Consider the following 13,461-nt stretch of genomic DNA (forward strand, 5'->3'; position numbering starts at 1 on the left):
ATAGAATGTGGCACATTTTTCCCTTGCTGTTTATATCCTGTACAGTGTTTAGGTCATTGAGATGTTACCCTGACTCTGCCCCACATTTTCACACAGGCTACTGAGAATGAAGTGCCATTAGGGTACAGTTACAGACCAGAATGTTTGGTATTACTCTTAAGGTTATGCTTAAGCATCAGTATTATCAGAAATTGGAAGAAGATTTTTTTAAGTCATGTTTTGATCTTTTATGCAGTATTGCTGTTACTGTATTAATTATCTAAATGGTTGCACCCCAAATGGCCCGATGAGGGTGCCATAGATGTGATTTTATTTCTCCAACAGTGCTGTCTGTGCTTCACAAGGGATGAATTTTTTTCATCCCTTCCTGTTCCTTCATGTAATCAGACTTCCTTTATGATTCTTGCCATCATGGACTTTGTTTAGCTACGTAGATGCTGTGATTAAATTAGTTGCTTTTGTAAGAGAGTAAAGATTTATTTAAAGTATCATCCCTCGTTTGCTAATATCAGTTGCAAATATCGCATTTCCTGAAAGTCTGAAATGTAGATTAAAAAGAAGTTGTGATGTCTCTCTCATTCATTCTCATTTCTTGGGTTTAGGATCCGACTCAGACGCTCTTCTCCTAGACTTCGGATCCAAGCCTTTAGCTCCTCCCTTTACCCATGATCACCTACTGTTTCGTACAAGTCCTCAGATCTCGTTTGCCACGTTCAAGACCAGACAAATAATCCAGCCTAGCTATCGTTTTTGCTTGTTGTTGTTTTTCTTAGAACTTGGTGCTCCTCCCTTGTAAGTTGTTAGTGTTGTATTTAGTATAGTTTTAGATAATAGTTTAAATAGTTTAAGTAGTTTTGTTGTATTTAGTAATATTACTGCTTTATTTTGATTGAGGTTAATGTCATCCGGGAAAGGGAAGTGCGACTGTGGAAGACAAATTCCACACAAGGATAGTCATTACCAGTGCCTTTTCTGCTTTGGGCCCTAACATGACCTTAAAAACTGTTCAATTTGTCAGTCTTTTTTGACCAACACCCTCCATAGTTGGCAGTCGTCCCTCGCTATTTACTTGGAAAGTCAATGCCTTAGGTTCTTGGCAAAAAGTGCAGTGGAAAGTTCCTCAGACCTGACGACCGAGCATACTAAGTGTTAGGCCAAAAAACCTAGGCCCGCCTAGTACCTACCTATGTATGTTTGCAGGGAAATAGCAGCATAGCACACATAGACAGGGCTGTACCAATACACATGAAAACACGTTACTCCTCTCCATACGGATGTCTCTCCCAAAGCATATGAGAGCTTGGAGACATGCTCTGTCATGACTCTAGATGCACAGACCAAGCCTGTCTTACAGGCCACCTTGGAACCGGACATATACACATCCAGAGAGGTTTCACAGACATTGATTTCTGATGGCCGGGTGGACCTAGGCTCATCATGTCTGAAGGCCCCAGAGAAATAACTCCGATTGTAGTGAGAGAGGATGTTGAGTTGGACCTGCTTGAATGTAGGCTTACATCTGGCTGTCCTCCTTTGCATCAGATGGATACCCCAGCAAAGAAAAAAAAAAAACTAAACATTCCTCTCCCCCCTCAGGAAGAGTGGCAGAATTTCACACAAGGTCTCCTTAATCTTTCATGGCGCTAAGGCCTCCCTCAGGTCAGCCAGTTTTCCCTCTTGCCTGGCCTGCTTCCCCTCAGAAAAGAACCAGAGCACAAGCCACTATAGGGGAGGAGTCCTCATCTGATGAGGACAGTGATACACTGGCTTACTTATCCCAAACCCCCTCACCCTTTGACTTTGCTTCCCCTGAGGAAGATTCAGATGGAACAGAATCCCCTATGAAGGAAATTTCCTTTGGGAAAACCATTTCTAAGATGCAAGATCATTTTAAATGGTACAGTTCACAAATGTCTGAGGTGCAAAAATGATATGACCTTCAAGTACAGTCCCCTAGTATTTCTGCCATTCCTCCTGTTATACCAGCTTTTTTGGATGCTTTTGCATCCACGTCTACTCACCTTTAGTTTCAACCTCTAGCTCCAAAAAAGTCAGATAGGTATTACAAAGTGCCTCAGGATTGCAATTTCCTTTTCAAGGCCCCTGTGGCAGACCCCTCTGTGATTTCAGTAGCCTCTGATTAAGCCTCGAGGTCACTTACCTATACTTCCCTCCTCCCTTCAGACAAGGATAGTAGACAGTTGGAGAGGCTGGGCAAGAAAATGTGGATCTACGTTGAATGATCGAAATTACAAAACTTCATACTCATATGGTTGGGACCATATGATCGAAGTTATGTAATTTCGAACATAAAAAAGAAGAAAAATAAAAATTAAAACACATATATGTAGGGGGGGCTGTGCCCCCCTGCACCCCCCACATCCCCTGATATTATAGCAACTCCGCGATCGCACTACAGTGAGGAAAAGGGAATATTCCTGTTCTGTGCTGTGTGGAGATCTCCGTTTAAGTGTTCAAAGTTTTAAAACTTCGATCATATGGTTTTGGCCATATGAAATTCAAAGTTCTGAACTTCGATCACTTAAAAAGGACCCAGAAAATGTATACCTCGGCCACCTTAACATTCAGACCACTGAACTACCAGACCCATATGACCAAGTACAATTTGGAACTCGTCACAGATCTCCAAGTGTCAGATATGCCAGACTCTGAAAACAAAGCTTTAGCATCCTCCCTTATTGCTGCATCCTCTCGGGTAGCCAGACATTTGATTAAATGCAGCTACGATGCAGTGGAGGCGCTTCATAGCTGCAGCTTCTTCCTTTGCCCTAAGAAGGGTTGTGTGGTTAAGCCTTCAGCCCCTCCCTGAGGGCATAAAGGTGAAACTTATTGATTGCCCCCTGGACAATTCCACTTTGTTTGACAAACCCTCTGCCAAACTCTCCAAATCCCTGCAAGAAAAGAGCAAGGAAGTAAAGGACCTTAAATGCATGTTGGTCTCACCTGTGCCCAAATTCCACAGGAACTACCTTGAGAAACAGATCTTTGTATGCAGGCAATCCCAGACCCCCCCCCCAGTCAAAACCCCATAAGGGGTCCAAGAACATACCAGTTTTCCTCTTCTTCCTCTACTCCCCAGTTGGCTAGGCAGCCCTTTCCTGACAGGACGGGCTCTTCCACATGAGTCCTTCGACAATCTTAGCATCCCTCCCCGCTTTCATCCAACCTGAGCTATTGGGTCCTCAGCATGATAAAAAATAGATACTTCATGGTGTGGCACACAGTACCTCCCTTCAGGAGTATCCCTCAACCTCCAAAAGAACAGGAACCTCTTTTCACCCCCAGTTCTGCAAAACCTGCTAGAACAGGGCACAATCTGCCTGTGCCCCCCAGCTGAAAAAGGAAAAGGCTTCTATTCACACTTGTTTCATAGTAACCAGGAAGAAAGGACCTTGGAGACCCACCCTAGACCTCTCGTATCTCAACAACTTTCTGAAAGTTGTCTCCTTCAAAATGCTAACTCTCCAAACCCTCTTCCCTGTTATCTTCCTTCGGGCCTTCCAAGCATCTGTGGACATCAAGGATGCTTATCTCCATATCCCCATTCACCACAGATACAGGAAATTCCTATGCTTTTCTGTGGGCTGCTGGCATTTTCAATTATCTGCCTTGGCTTTTGGACTTTCCACTGCCTCAAGAGTCTTCACAAAATGCCTAGTGCCGGTGATTGCCTTCTGCAGACTCCAAGGCTTTCAAATCTTTCCCCTACCTAGACAACCTTTTGATTCAGGCCGTATTCCAAGAGGGACTGAACAAAAACCTCTGCTCAGCCATGGCCATTTTGCAAAGCCTGGATTTCAACATCAATTTTAAAAAATCTTCATTCGCCCCATCCCAAGACCATGTGTTTCTGGGGTGCAGATTTCAGACCAAGAAAATGATGGTGCCCCCCCCCCCAACTGAAGGCCCAGGAGCTTTCTCTCCTTTTTATCAGAGATTGTATCCCTCAATCTCCTGTCTGCCAGACTGTTTCTACAAATCTTGCGATTGATGGTGTTTACCATCCCTATGCTTCCTCTGGCAAGGCTACACAAGGAAATTCCAATGGTTTCTGAAGTCAGTGTGGTATCGGCATGCCCACCCACTAGAATTTCAAATCCCACTTCTATCCTGCCCCAAGGAGGAGCTCCATTGGTGGATAACACAACTGTCCATACTTCCAGGTCTTCGCATTTACCTACTGTCCATAACGCAAGTCCTGTACACAGATGCATTGGATACAGGTTGGGGAGCAGCTCTGGACACTCGCACAGTCCAAGGTCAGTGGACATCCTCTCAGAGGAAAAAACACATAAATGTAAGGGAAATTATGGCATTAATCCTTGACCTCCAGTCTTTCCGATCCCTTCTGAGGCCAGGAAGTTTGTGTATCCACACAGACAGTATGACTGTTCTGTGGTATATAAACAAGCAGGGGGGGACAAGATCCTACCTCCTTTGCAGAAAAGCCTTACAGGTTTGGGATCTAGCCCACCTAATAGAAATATCTCTTAAGGTGGTTTTCATCCCTTCCAGTCACAACTTTGTGGCAGACTCACTTAGCAGATCCAGAACACAGGCCCATGAATGGATGCTTCACAGGGATGTGTTCCTGGACATTGTCCACCAGTGGAGTATTCCACAAATAGACTTGTTTGCCTCCCTCTGAACAAAAAATTTCCAAAATTTTGTGCTAGAGAACCACTTCCTCATGCATGGAAAGTGGACATCCTATCAATCTGTTGGAAGGGAGAATTCTGTATGCATTTCCTCCCCTATCACTCATTCCAAAAGTCCTGCTGAAAATTCAACAGGACAAACCAAAAATCTTGCTTGTGACTCCCTATTGGCCAAGACAGCACTGTGGGTTCCCCCTTCTACATCTAGCCAAGGGCAATCATAACAAGTTACCTGACGGAGTGGACTTACTGACAGAACAAGGGCTCGCTCATCCACCCACAGTTAGAAACCCTCCAACTGAACCTGAGGGAGATAGAGCCCTGATCCCTTTCAGACACCTTTATTCTGAGGACGTGCTTCAAGTTCTGTAGGAGGCCAGGAAACCCAATACCAGAAAATCATACCTTTCTAAATGGAAGAGGTTTTCTCTTTAGTGGCTTGCTAGAAACCTGGACCCGCTTGCAATGGATCCCTCTATGGTTCTGTCATATCCGTGTAAATTGCTTAATGCAGGCTTAGCTTATTCCTCCATAAAAGTGCATTTGTCAGCTATCTCTGCTTGTTTGCCACTCTCCCCTCCTTTAGCTTCCAAATTTGAGGCCAAACAATTCTTTAAAGGCATCCTTCACATTAGACCTCCCACGAGACCTGTCACTCCACCCTGAGACCTTTAACTTTGTGCTAGAGAAACTGATTCAAGTGCCTTTCGAGTCAGCGTCTTTTAGCTCCCACAAACACTGTACCTGGAAAACTGCTGTTCTGGTGGCTGTTACCGCCGCCAGGTGGGTATTAGAATTACAATCCCTTATGGCTTCTCCTCCTTTCCTGTCCTTCCACAAAGACAAGGTTTCTGTTTGGACTTATCTGTCCTTCATGCAAGAGGTGTTTAATGAATTGTCCTTAAACCAGGCTATTCACCTCCCTACCTTTTTCCCCTCTCCTCAGAACAATAGTATGAGAATCCTACACATACTTGATATACACAGACAACTCAGGTTTTAGCTGCACAAGACCAAACCTTTTAGAAAGTCAGACCAACTGTTTGTGTCAGCCCACCCCAGGGCTCCGGAATTGCCTGTGACTAAACGGATCATCTCCAACTGGATCTCCAAATCCATTTCATTTTGCTATGCCCACCATGATAAAGCTCTTCCTGGCTCAGTCAAAGCTCACTATACAAGGGTAGTGTCTTCCTCTAGGGCATTCCTCAAAGGGCTGGACACTAACTCCATCCTAGAACCAGCTACCTGAACATCTGTCCACACCTTCACAAAACATTATAAGCTGGATTATGTCTCCAGATCCAGGGCCATTCTCCATAGCTTCCTGTAGAATTCCTCTGCCACCTCTACCTCTCTTTCTGTGTGAACTTTTATATTCCCCCTCATGTAAAGAATACTGCAAAAGATGAATAGAGAGACATAGATTAGTTGTGTAAGAACTTACCAAAATGATAGATGTCCTTCTCTTCTCTGTTGCAGTATATATCCCACCCTAATCCCCCACTTCCTGGTGTTCAGATGTCCTTCTCTTCTCTGTTGCAATATCTATCCCACCCTAATCCCCCACTTCCTGGTGTTCTTTGATGCAGTGATCCTCTTTCCCTTAGACTGTCTGTCCACCTAGGTCTTCAGTTCTGAGGATGGTGTGCTCGTACTTCTCTTTTATGGCCTATGTCCGATAGTAGCCTACGCCAGATGTACTGTGCACCCTATGGTAGTAAAAGTCTGTGATATACTAGCCAACATTGGGTCACCTTGGCAGGCATTTCCCTCATGTAAAGAATAGTATAACAGAAAAGAGAAGGACATCTATCATTATGATAAGTTCTTACACAAGTAATCTCTAGCAGATCAAGGAGACTCACTCAATATCAGATATAAAGATGCCTTGCTGAAGTTTCAAGTAGTTTATGTAGGTAGATGGAAAAGTGTTCTTGTTCTAATACATTACATTCAACAGGTCAGTTATTTAAATCCAGTTAGTCACTGGTAGGATGGTCCAGGGGACCTGATTGCTGGAAAATCTGGGAGATGAGAAAACAAGGAGCCAAACCCAAAGCTTAGAGGTTAGTACCTTATTTTAGTATTTTGCAGTAGCCTGTGGAATCTCATCCTTAAAAGGTTTTTATTTTCATTTTTTTTAAAACAAAACATGAAAACAGGGCGGCCACTATGGTGCAGCGGTTAGTGTTGTCTCCTCACAGCAAGAGGTTCTCCGGTTCAATCCTCGGCTGGGGTGCCTTCTGTGCGGAGTCTATATGTCCTCCATGTGGTTGTGTGGGTTTCCTTCAGGTGCTCTGGTTTCCTCCCACATCCCAAAGACATGCTGTAGGTGGATTGGACACTCTAAATTGACCCTAGGGGTGAGTGCGTGTGTGTGCCTTCCATGAAAGTTTGGACGCCGGGCTGGTAACTCGACACCATAAAAACTCCACTGCCAATTATGAGTGGACATGTGATCCACTGTGGCGACCCCTAACTGGGGAAAAAGCTGAAAGAAGATGATAAAACATGAAAACACACTATGAGCTACCACTACAGAACTACTGTTTAAGAAAACACTTTCGCCTGAGCTTCATGAGATCCATCTAAAAGAGTGGTTTGCGCTCTCATCATTGAAAATGCTGTTTTTATGAGGCTATCACCAGAATTTATTAGCCTGTTTTGTATCGCATGTAGTATGAGACTGTCTTCCTTTGTGGAGCTCATGTTCCTTGAAGCAAAGTATGAAAGCTGTATTACATAACTTCCTGAACTTCGGTATGGCATGTGCTGGTAATGTAGCACATTGTCTGCATAGCAGGTTATTGTTTGCAGCTCACACAGCTCAGAGTAATGTTTTTGCCTTCATTGTAATGTTCTTACACTTGCACACATTTTGTATTTAGCAGGTGAAATAAGCAAGTTAATATTTGGGAGTTCTCCTGGTATTAGCCATAATTTGACATTTGATGCGTCTAATGGAATTGCTGGGGGGAGGGGCTCTTACCTTGCTTATTAAGCAAGCCATTGTCTTGGTGTCTTAAATTCTGGAAGACTATCTGAGGGCCTGCTCCTCCAGGAGCACGTCTGCAGCTCCTCTTTTAAGAGGCAGAGACTTGATTCTGTCATAGTTCCCTGATTTTTTTTTTTCCTTTCAGTGAGTTTGAGACATAGAAGAGACAGTTTTGGCTTCCCTATTGGGAGAGTGGGGCAGCATTCAGGAGTGTTTGCACCATCCTTTTCTTGCCTGATTAATCCAGTTCTGGAACTAGCCAAGTCTGGTAGTGTGGCATCATCTAGTCTTAAATCTAGAGTATTCAGGGCTGAGGCTTCACAATTTGTGCTTTTTCCTTTGGACCTGTGTGTACCAGTAGGTTCTAGATGTTCTTCATGTTTCACTGTTGCAGTCATCACACTTGGGTTATCTGCCTGCAGGTAGCCCTCAGTCGTCCCGATTACCAGAGTCTTGGGATTTCTGCATCGGATGCTGTTGCTTCTTCCATGATTCCAGGTCGTAGGGTATAAAACAGGCAGCTGACGCCATTACACCAGTCTTTCTTGCCAAGAAAGAGCCCGAAGCAGAAGCAGTTACCAAGTGCCGGTCGACCGCTACCTGAAATTTTCATTTTTCCAGTTTCAAACCTGAAGTCTTCTAAAGCTAAGTACCCATTGGGGATTCTTTTTTCTTGCTCTAACCGATGTCAGAAAAAGTTAACAATTGTCTTGCCTGTGGAAAGCAAATACTTCACAGAGATTTTCATTCTTACTGCGTCGCCTGTTTAGACCCAGACCACATCATCTCTCGCTGTCAGTTTTGTGCCTTATTTAACGCCTGAACCATTCATTGTTGGGCTATTTTTGTCGCCAAATTCTTTTGCTGTCATTCTCCTTATTCCGAAATGGCTTCAGTAAGCCATCCGACTACCAGTCTTCCGAAAAAGGTCAAAAACTGCTGACGATGCTTCCGTTAAGCTAGTCCCCAGTCCGCCGGTACTCAGTGAGGTGCCTTTGGAGCCCCTGATGCCCGCTTCTACAGATTCGCATGCCTCTTCTGAGACCCATTTGGAGTCTGGTATGCCATGAGATGCTTTTTAGACTATGGGACCTGCGGATGTCTACTTTGGGTCTGGAGCCGCACCAGCTTCTGAGGGTGTATTCTGACCTACTGATATTCACATTAAGCTGGCAACTTCTTTTTTAGCTAAAACCACCAAGTTTCTCAGGCCCAGAGTACGCACTACGCCTAGAAAACTGGCTAGCAAAGTGCATGCTCAAGCTCCCATACCTCAAAAACAAATGCTTAGAATGGCTGAAGACCTTATCACACTAATTAGGGGAAACCAGCCTTCCCCTGCTAAGAGACTAAGAATTGAGTTTCTGATTTTGCAGACCAGGAGTCCGATGACTCTGACCCTTCTGATTACCAGGACATACCCTTATCTACCTTTGAGGATTCCGATGTAGAGAAATCCATTCCCTCTGCCTGTTCTCCAGAGGATTTTTCTTTTGGTGAAACCTTGCATACTTTAAGAGAGCATTTCCGCTGGGAATGCCAGGGTTATCCTTGGTCCAAAAAGAGACTCCGAGAGTTTTGAGAGTTGCTTCCACACAGGCCCCTAGCTATACCCCCCTGCCCTGGATGTTGTAGATGATGTCTATATGGAATCCAGTCTTACTCCAGACACTTTGCCACTGGCCCCTAGAAAACCTGACATGTACTACAGAGTACCCGATTCTCACAAATTTATCTTTAAGAATCCTACTGCGGATCCAGAGACCATTTCCCAGGGCCTAAAGGTATTAAGGCTACTACAGCCAAAAACCCTACTCCTTCAGACAAGTATTCCAGAGCTTTAGACAGGTGGGGTAAGAAGGTATATACCGCTGCAACTCTTGCCATCAGGGCATTGAATTGCCTGTTTCATATGTTGAAGCACCAGCAACATGCTATGTAACATATTAAACAAAAAATGGTGTTACTTCCAGATTGTACAGAAAATAAAGATTTACAAGCGTTAATGCATTCTGCAAACCAAGTTAGTAAGCATACTTTGTAGTGTGGCTTTGATGCTCTAGAAGCATCTTGCAGTGCTGCAGTCACTGGATCTATACTGAGAAGGCATGCTTGGCTGAAGGAACAAACCTTGCCAGACCATGTTGAATCAAAATTCCTAGATGCTCCTTTAAATCAGGACCGTTTATTTGGCACCAAAACAGAGGAGGTTCTTAAAAAGATGGAAGAAAAATCTAAATCTATGCAAACTGTTAAAGAATTCTTACAAGTGCAGCCACCTAGATTCAGTAGGCATTGGCCTACAAAAAAACTGTTACTTTCCAGCCCCTTCCAGGCCTTCACAGTCCAAACCCAGGGGAACCAGACCACCAAGACTACAGTCTCAGGGTATGCAGAGATCTAAACATTGGAGTGCTCTCACCTCAAAAACAGGGAGTGGCAAGCTACCCCCTTATGGTAAAAGTTCACAATGACTTGTCAATTATCCTTTCTCAGCCCTGCCCATCTATTTGCTGCCCTAGGAGGAAAACTTGCCCTTCATGCCAAAAACTGGATATCCATTACTCAGGACCGATGGGTTCTAAACGTATCCCAGGGGTACAGATTCTACTTCCATTCCCTGCCAATCCCAAATGGATTTCCAGACCTTCCTCCAAACCAGTGGGCAGAGGCTCAAAAGCAAGTACATTCCCTGCTCAATATCAGGGCCATCCTATCTGTTGCAGTAGAACAAAAGGGACAGGTTTTCTACTCCAGACTGTTCCTGGTGCCCAGAAAAGAGGGCTCTTGGCACCCAATCCTGGTTCTGTCAATTCTCAACACCTTTCTGGTGGTCCCAAAATTCAAAATGCTATCCCTGCAACAGCTTCTCCCTATGCTAGCCAAGGATGCTTGGCTAGTCACCGTAGACTTAAAAGAAGCCTATCTGCACATCCCCATAAGGGAGTCTTGCAGAAGATATCTCTGCTTCAGGGCAGGCTCTATGCACTATCCATTCTCTGCACTTCCCTTTAGCTTATCTACTGTGCCTAGAGTATTCACAAAGTGCCTGGCTCCAGCCATTGCTTACTGCAGGCAGAGAAATATCCACATTTTCCCATACTTGGACAATTGCCTGATTCAGGCAGACAGTCAGGAATTACTGCTTCAGCACCTGGCATTTGTAAAAAAGACTCCTATCTTCATTGGTTACACCATCAACAAAAAGAAATCACAATTGGTGCCCAGTCAAAAAATTATATTCCTGGGAGGAAGCTTGAACACAACTTCACAGATGGCCTTTCTCTCTCCAGAAAAATAGATCTATTTGAACAACAACTAAAAACGCATGGCCACCAAAACCCAGCTATCTGCAAGGAAAATACTGCAAGCCCTAGGGTTCATGACCTCATGCATTTTGATAATTCCGTATACAAGACTGCATATGAGGAAACTTCAGTGGTACTTAGTCTTTGGTGCCAACATTCTCAGAATCTAGAAACGGTCATTCCGATCATTCCTTGTTTAAGGGCAGAGTTCCTTTGGTGGGAAGAAGCATGCAACCACAAGAAGGGACTGCCTTTCACTCAACCCCTCGCTGCCCAAACCCTGACTACAGATGCATCAGACTGTGCATGAGGGACACATGAGGGACTCACATGGCAGGCAAATGCATTCAGTAAAAGTGGAGCCCAGGACAAATTCTCCTGCACATTGGTCAAAAAGAAATGTTAGCTGTACAAGTATGCTCAGACAGCCTTCAAATACCTAATCCTTCCAGGGCAGCTGCTGATAAAAACAGACACCACAGTTATGTGGTACATAAACAAGCAGGCGGGAACCCATTCTTACCCACACTGCAGGTTAGCCATGGCCCTGTGGAACACAGCCTTGAGCAACCAAGTGTATCTGCAAGCTCAGTTCCTGCCAGGCCAACAAAATTCACTGGCAGATGACTTAAGCAGAAATCTCCTGGACCCACATGAGTGGAAATTGTAGCCCAACACCTTCAACCTTCTAATTCAAAGGTGGAGGACACCGGAGGTGGACATCTGTGCCTCCCCCAAGAACCACCAGTTGAGCAAATTTTGCACCAGGAACCCTCACAGCAGGTTCTGGAAGGTGGATGCCTTATCCTTCAAATGGGGACACCTTTCAATTTATGCCTTTCCTCCTGTGCCCCTCCTCTCAAAGGTACTACTCAAGATCAGACAGGAGAGCCCAAGGACAATTCTTATTGCCCCACATTGGCCATGCCAGCACTCTTACGCAGGCTGACAACAGTGCCACCCTGGCACCTTCATCAGACACCTCCCCTGCTGTCAGCAAGATGGACAGATTTTGCATCCACAGCTGCAAACCCTAAACTGTGCAGACTGGCTTATCCCCTGAATACTCCACCAGCAACCCTCAGCAAGCAGGTGCTGGCCATCATTCTTGAGGCCAGAAGGCCTAGTACTAGAAAATCCTGTGCTGAAAAGTGGAAAAGATGCTGGTCTTGGAGTTGGTCTCAAGGAAAAGGACACAGCTGTGCCCTCCTTACCTCAAATCCTTGATTTACCTAGAAGAGCTACTCCGCAGAGGCCTATCCTTCTCCTCCATTAAGATTCATGCCTCTTCCATCTCAGCTCATTATAATACTGAGCTTACCTGTATTCTCTCACCCTCTCATCAAACATTTCTGAGAGGGGCTAACAACTTAAGGCCCCCTGAGAGAGTACCCATCCCTGCCTGGGACCTTAACTTTGTACTGGAAAAGCTCACGCTCCCCCCTTTTGAACCTGCAGCTTTAGCAGAGTTAAAATTCCTTTCTTGGAAAACAGCCTTGCTTTTAGCCATAACCTCAGCTAGAAGAGTGCCTGAGTTACAGGCACTAATGGCTGTGGAACCCTTCATTATTTTCCATGCTGACAGGGTTTCCTTCAGGACTAACCCGTCCTTTATGCCTAAGGTGGTCTCCAGTGTGGCTCTAAAACCAAGCCATCAATTTGCCAACCTTCTTCCCTAATCGTCAAAATAAAGGGGAGAGGATCCTGCACTCCTTGAACGTGCACAGACATCTCAGGTTCTACCTTGACAAGACTAAACCTTTCAGAAAATCTGACCAACTGATAGTTGGCTTTGCTACAGGGGCAGAGGGCAAGGCCATTTCAAAGTGAACCATTTCAAAATGGATAGCACACTGCATCCATTTCTGCTACAAGCACCATGGTAAACCAATCCCACAGGGGATCAGAACACATTCCACTAGGGCTACTTCCACCTCTACAGCATTTCTCAGGGGAGTCCCTACCAGGGACATTCTTATAGGTTGGTACTAGGCTATTGGCCATAGGGCCTATACAAGCCTAGCCATAACAATTCCCTGGCTATTTCTTCCCACACTATTTACTTCCCTGGACCCCTGTCAAGCAGGGCGACTGACGTGATCCCCGGGGTGAATTTCCTTTCTCCCATCCAATCATCAAGGTTCCTTTTGAAGAGGGCCAAAGAGGCGCTCTGCTTGACATGTATGGGCATTCTATTCCAGACTCTGGGGAGTCTCTGGGTCAGGAACATATCCCTCCAGCATGTTTTGTTTATTGTGATGACAAGATTTAGGTCCCTGGAGCGTGTGGCTCTGAGGGATTGGGATTTCTGTAAGTGTAGCATGTCCAACAGCTCTGGGTTTGACATGGCCTTGTATGTTAAGTAAAGATCCGCCTATGAGTAGACTATATGCGACAGAGTGGAAGCTGCAACCTGGAATTCTGTACACACCTTCATCAAACATTACCACTTACCTATTTTTTCTAAATCCAGAGC

The 13,461-nt window shown here is 44.9% G+C and overlaps 1 protein-coding gene across 1 annotated transcript in view; it reads left to right on the top strand.

Annotated features, from left to right (window-relative positions):
* Positions 1-13,461, top strand: part of PELP1 (proline, glutamate and leucine rich protein 1) — a gene marked incomplete in the record, with an annotated part of 1,137,423 nt that overhangs the window by 647,687 nt on the left and 476,275 nt on the right.

Source organism: Protopterus annectens, chromosome 7.part0, assembly GCF_019279795.1.
Source record: "Protopterus annectens isolate FY-2018-M chromosome 7.part0, PAN1.0, whole genome shotgun sequence".
Classification (NCBI taxonomy): domain Eukaryota; kingdom Metazoa; phylum Chordata; order Ceratodontiformes; family Protopteridae; genus Protopterus; species Protopterus annectens.